The sequence below is a fragment of the Chiloscyllium punctatum genome, chromosome 47, assembly GCF_047496795.1.
Source record: "Chiloscyllium punctatum isolate Juve2018m chromosome 47, sChiPun1.3, whole genome shotgun sequence".
NCBI lineage: Eukaryota > Metazoa > Chordata > Chondrichthyes > Orectolobiformes > Hemiscylliidae > Chiloscyllium > Chiloscyllium punctatum.
The window spans coordinates 54,610,562-54,617,387 of NC_092785.1; positions in this window are offsets into that span (position 1 = coordinate 54,610,562).

Consider the following 6,826-nt stretch of genomic DNA (forward strand, 5'->3'; position numbering starts at 1 on the left):
AAACTTCACATATTCGTGTTCTACTATTCTTATCACATGCTCAAGGACAAGTGTTGGGAAACATTCGAGCTCATATTTTCTCATTCCCATGCCTTGGACATAATTGTCTTTATGTTTTCCGAAGCTTTTTTTCTGAACTCGGCTGCTCGCAAGGCCAGGTGAAATGTTTGCAAAGTTCCACAAAGACAAGCTGACTCCTCGACACAGAAGTCAGCAAAGTATTTGCATATTTCAGCGAAGTATTAAATTTTGCAAAACATACTCTGATAGATTTCACAGTAAATGTTAATTTTGTTAGTTTTCCATTGCATTTTCCAAATTTTTGTCATTTTACAACAAGTACAACAACCAAATAAAAATCCAGATAGCTATATATCAAAAATAATTTATAAACACCAGGCATTTACTCAGACACCACCTAACTCTAACAAAGCTTTGTGGTGGTTTTTCCATTTCCCTGGTTTGCCCGATACACAGCCCATCTTCACACGTCACATTCGTCAACGTCGCTGTATGGTGCGGACAAGCAAATGGATTCCTTCTTTGGGGCCACTGATAGTTTAACATTTCCTATCCTACTGCATTCATAAGCAAGTGGTGTAGGCAGGTACACAACTAGGGTCTACTTAAAGCAGTATGAGTAAGACCAGTCCTACCACTAGTAGAACAATAAGGGTCCATTACCCCCATCCTCCATAAGGGACGTGAGCCATCGGGAGGAGGAATCATCTGCTCGTGGAGGCGATCATTTAGCTGCCTTCATAAAATTTATTAAACCAGTAATATTTTGGGACTCATCAGGAACATTAATACAGCACGAGGTACCTAACGTTTTGCAGACGCCCCCTCTCTCGGCTGTCAGGATGTCTAGTACTAATCGATTTTGTGTCACTGCTTCCTAACCGCCATTAACTCAGTGTTAATGAGTGCTAGGCCTTCCTCTGTCTCATTTGCGAATACACCATATGCGAGGATGTTCTGCGAGTGTGTACCCACTCCAATGCAGAGGGATGCCCCTTCGAGTTCGGCAATTGCTGCCTTTTAGGGCGAACACTGTTGTGTTGGTGGACAGTATCGCGGTGTAGCAGCAACCCTTTCTCCCCGGGGGAGTGGTGGTACCCTTTCTCGCCACCTGCCCATATTATACCTGCCATCCTGATTGGATTAGATTAATTTCAGTGTGGAAACAGGCTTTTCCGCCCAACAAGTCCACACACACCAGCCGAAGTGCAACTCACCCAAACATTTACCTAACACCTAACACTACGGGCAATTTAGCATGGCCCATTCACTCTACCTGCACATCTGGTGACTATGGGAGGAAACTTACGCAGACTCAGGGAGAATGTGCAAACTGCACACTGTCAGTCGCCTGAGGCGGGAATTAAACCGGGTTCTTAGCACTGTGAGGCAGCAATGCTAACCACTGTGCCCACCATGCCGCTCATGTCTGAACATTGATAAATGAACAAGCAATGTTTATGGTCGTATTATTTGTGTAAGTTGCTGTACAAGAGTTATTGTTCAAGTACAGCATCAAGGTACATTGGGAGATACCCAAAAGGAGTCTCCCCCGATTGGTGCAAATACACGTTTCTCCCTTGCAATCCACTATCTGGAATGCTGTGGACGGTAGCGTGTCAGGCTTGGGGCTGTAGTTAGCCTGGAGTTCGGGTGGTGACACGAGATTTGCCCAAATTGCCCCCCACTATCATGGTCAGGCTAGTCGCCTCCCGTGGAAGCAGACAGCTGGCATTTCTCGCCAGGCTCTCAGTAATTTGCTGGGCAGTCTACCTTTGGGCTGTGTGCAAATATATCCAACAAGTGTAGCCAACGTCTAATCTCTCGTTTTGTCTTATGACCAAAGCACATTCTCTGTTCTCTTCACATCTAACAATGACCCTTCGCAGCTCCCAACCTACTGGCGTCGCATTTACGCCATTTATACCCACCAGGCAAATTCCCCTCATGCTTTAATTTCACTCTCTCGCCAGGGCCGTCTCCCTTCGGGTTCGGGTGTGTCATTAATGACTTTTGCCCGGTTTGGGGTTAGGTCCATGATCTGGTTTGATTGGTTGCCATGCCCCACTGCTCCTATCGTCTGTAGTACATTCTGCACTGCATCTCGGAGGGCGGGGGTGGGGCGGTTGCACCACTACATTCACCTGTCAAAAGATGTCGGAGAAGGATCTATCTATTCCACACCACGAGACTCCCTCATTGCTCTTCTCAGTCGTACTTTGATCATAGAATATCTATTTCGCATGTCAGGTGCCCCTTTTGCCGTGGTGGCTACTACTAAATGCCAGTCACCGGCGCGGCATGGATCCCTGCATAAATCTTAATAATCCAATTTATAGTCGACCTTGTTACTAAACGGCTATGGGTCGCATGTAAAGATCCACTTCGTCCTATCAGTTAAGATTACCGTCAGCTGCTGCATCCCAGACGCCCCTGCCCTTATGAATAGTCCTACCAGAGCGCTTGCCAACAGTGTGAACTGTGGCAGCCCCACATTTGCTTAAGTCTTCTCATAAATACATGCTCTAAATTGGCTTTGGTGTTGTGCGATGTCTCCTCAGTCCCAGCTGCAAGTTTGTAATGGCGGGCGTGTATCCACGTGGCTGTTCCGGCGACCTTAACAACGAGCTGTGCTGTAAGGCGGACTTGAAACGGTCCCAGCCACCTCTTCGCCTTCCTGTTTTCCCTCCTGAAGTCTTTCGCCACTATTCAGGCTCCAGGTTATAGATCGTACATCTTCCATTCTGCTGATTGGGGTAGTGCTGTCTTCAGTTGATTCTGTATTTGGGACAGAAGTGTAGAGAGTTTCATGCAGTAACACAACATCTCATCCTCACAGTGGACTGTTATCTGGCTTCCCTTACGTCTCGGGACAATTCCTGTGTTTGGCCGCCTACCAAACAAAATTTCAAACGGGCTAAGGTTAGCTCTCCCTCTCTTCCTAGATCTCATACACATTAGCACAATTGGAAGTGCCTTTGTCCATGTCATCCCTAGATCCTCACAGCATTTTCTCAATATATTTTTCAGGTAGAACTTTCTCTTTCCGCTGCCCTACCGCTCGTTTGTTGGAAGGCACAGTGTTATCCCATGTTCATTCCCAAATACTCACTAATCTGCTGTAGGGCATTATGGACAAATGGTGTCCCACTGTCACTACTAAGCCTAGAGTGTAGGTTTGCTCGCTGAGCTGTAGGTTTGATATCTAGATGTTTCATTACCTGGCACATGGAGGTTAGTGAACTAGTGTAGTTTATGTGGGCTTGGATCGGCGCAACATCGAGGGCCAAAGGGCCTGTACTGCGCTGTATTTTTCTATGTTCTATGTTCTAGGTAACATCATCAGTGACGAACGCCAAGTGAAGAGAAGCTGTTGTCTCCTGCTTTCTAGTTATATGTTTGTCCAGGATGGGGTTCCTAGGGTTTGTGGTGATGCCATTTCCTGTTCGTTTTCTGAGGGGTTGATAGATGCTATCTCGATATATGTCTTTTTTCAGGGCGTTGTGGTTGGAGTGCTAGGCCTCAAGGAATTCTCTGGCATTTCTTTGCTTAGCCTGTCCCAGGATAGATGTGTTGTCCCAGTCAAAATGGTGTTTAAATTTCATCCGCGTGAAGGGCTACGAGGGAGAGAGGTTCGTGACTTTTTGTGGCTAGCTGGTGTTCTGTATCCTGGTGGCTAACTTTCTTCCTGTCTGTCCTACGTAGTGTTTGTGGCAGTCCTTGCATGGAATTTTGTATATGACGTTGATTTTGTCCATGGGTTGTACTGGGTCTTTTAAATTAGTTAGTTTTGTTTAGACTGTTGGTGGGATTCCGAGGGGTCTTAATAGTCTGGCTGCCACTTCTGAGACTTCATTGATGTATGGAAAGGTCGATAGGGTTTCTGGCTGTGTTAGGTCTACTTGTCGTGGTTTGTTCCTGAGGAATCTGTGGACTGTATTTTTTAAGTATCCGTTCTTCTTGAATACGTTTTATAGGTGGTTCTCCTCTGTTTTCCGAAGTTCGTCTGTGCTGAAATGTGTGGTGGTTCATTGGAATCGTGTCCTGATACAGCTTCCTTTTTGCGTGTTGGGATGGTTGCTGGTGTAGTTAAGTATTTCATCAATGTTTGTCGGTTTGCTGTATATGCAGAAACACCAGAGAATTCCGAGAGGCGTCGCACTCCAATCACAACGCCATAAACAAACACATAGATCGATTTACCATCTGTCAACCCCTCAGAAAACGAATAGGAAATGATATCACCACAAACTCCAGGAACCCCATCCATAACAAACATATAAATAGAAAGCAGGAGACAACATCTTCACTTCACTTGGAGGTCGCCACTGATTATGTTACCTAGCCAGGTAATGAAACGTCTGGATATCAAACCTACAGCTCAGCGAGCAAACCTACACCCTAAACCTCAACCTGAGCTACAAACCTTCACAAACCTTGGGACTACTAAGCCTCTCAGGGATGCTCCATCTCGGAATTATTTCAGTTAGGAAAGCTTTGGTTATGGCACTGGCATTTTGTTTTGCCGTGGGGAACGCTTGCACCCATTTGGAAAACATATCAACTATTACCAGACAATACCTTTTTCCTTCGCAGGTTGTTAGTTCGGTAAAGTCCAGTTGTAAATGTTCAAATTGTTTTTGGGGTTTCGGAAGTGTTACATGACTCATCTGTACTCCCCTCCCCACATTATTGTGGCACAGATATCGCATTGTTCACAATATTTCTGGAAATAATGAGTAAATCCCTCAGTGTACCACTGTGCTGAAATGCTGTCATATCTCCCCTCTTTTGACACATGTTCCTTACCGTGTGTCAGTTTGGCATAGAATGGAAATAATGATCGTGGTAGAAAAGGTTTAACATTGGGGCCACAACATACCTCTTACCTCAAACTGCACACTGCTTTTTATCACTCAAACTTGTCTTCAAGCCTGGACTTCGACTGTGACTCCCGTACGTCTGCTGTTGTAGTAAGGGTTTTTGTCATTCCCATGTCAAACTGATCATTTACCGGCTGCTGGGCTGCCGTCCTTCCCGCTGAGTCTGCCCTTGCATTTCCTTGAGAAACGGAATCGTTATTTTTCGTGTAGGCATCATATTTACACACAGCGATTGATTTAGGCAATAGGACCGCTTCCAAGAGGTCAGAAATCTGATCACGATGTGTGATGGGCTTTCCGGTGAAGATCAAGAAGTCCCTGTATTTCCACAGGATTCCAAATTCATGTGCAACTACGAATGCGTATCTGCGATCTGTTAAATATCCGCTGTCTTTACCTTGGCCAATTTACATGACTCAGTCAATGCAACCAGCTCTGCTGCTTGCGCTGACAGTTGAGAAGAGAGTGATCCAGCTTTGAATATCTCTTGGGTAGTTACTACAGCATACCCAATACAATTCTGGCCTAACACCTTGCTGAATGCTGACCCATCCACAAAAAAACGCCATATTTGGATTCTGAAGTGGTGAATTCTGCAAGTCTTGTCTAGGCAGCACATTTCATTAATTACAGCGATACAATCATGTGGATCTCCGTCTCCTTCTCCAGTGAGAGGGCTAGCAGCATTAAGAACGTTACATTGTTTTATTGCAATGTTAGGCATCTCCAAGAACACAGTATCATATCTGAGTCAACGTGCTGCCGACGTATGTGCTGTCTTTTGCTCGGAAAGCAGTAAAGATACTGCATGTGCGATCAGTTTGGTTAAGTCGCCATAGCCGATTATATCGCAATCACAGCTCGCAGGCATTTACGCAATCCTGCCGCTACGAGGTCTAGCTTAGGCGAAAAATAAGCTGCCAGCCTGAATTTTCCCCCATGATCCTGCAACAACACAGATGTCATGCAGCCATGTTTTTCATCTACCATTTGACAGAAGGCTTGTTTGGATTCGGAATCCCCAGTGCAGGTGTACTTTGAAACGTCTTTTTCAATTCAACTCGGCCGCTGGGATCCATTGCAACGGACCTTGGTTCTGCTCCCTTTTCCATGGGCCATGTCACTTCAGGGCGCCTCAAGATTTGTGTAATGTGGGATAAACGTTCTTCAGTAGGAGCGTATGCCCAAAAAGGATAGCAATTGTTTCCTCATGTGAGGCCTTGGAATTTGCTGAATTACTTGCACTCTATCTTGACCAATGGTCTTCCCTTGTTCAGATATTAAGTGACTGACGAACTTCACCTGTTGTTGCATAAATCGAAGCTTTGCGAGACTGGCTTTGTGCCCTTCCCTCGTGCAATGCAAGGGAATCCTTCTCACATTGTTCCTCTGTCGGTGCTACTATTAAGCAATCGTCTACAGATTGCAGAAGCGCAGACCCAGGGGCTAAAACAAGAGTCTCCAGACTCCTGCGTAGAGCCTCATTATATATGGTGGGTGACTCACAGTAACATTTACAAAGTCGTATGAACTCATAAGACTTCCCTTTGAATGAAAAAGTGAACCAGAATTGACTATCTGGATGCACCATTCCAATAGAGAATATATTTGTAAATCCACAGCAGGGAACCATTTACTGTCCGGTGGAAATTGAACTAATACAGTATAGGGTTTGGGAACATTTGATGCGCGCGGGACAACACTGTTATTGATTGCCTGCAGGTCTTGAACAAACCTCCATTCCTCCGGTTCACTTGGAATTTTTGCCTTTTTGATCAGAAAAATAGGAGTTCTCACCAGTGAGTTTACACAGGGGATTATCTTTGGGAAGGATTGAAAGACTGGAGTAACTACGTCCATGGCCTCGTGTTTTAACGGGTATTGTGCTCTGCAAGGACGATACTCCGACTTCGTGGTCACTC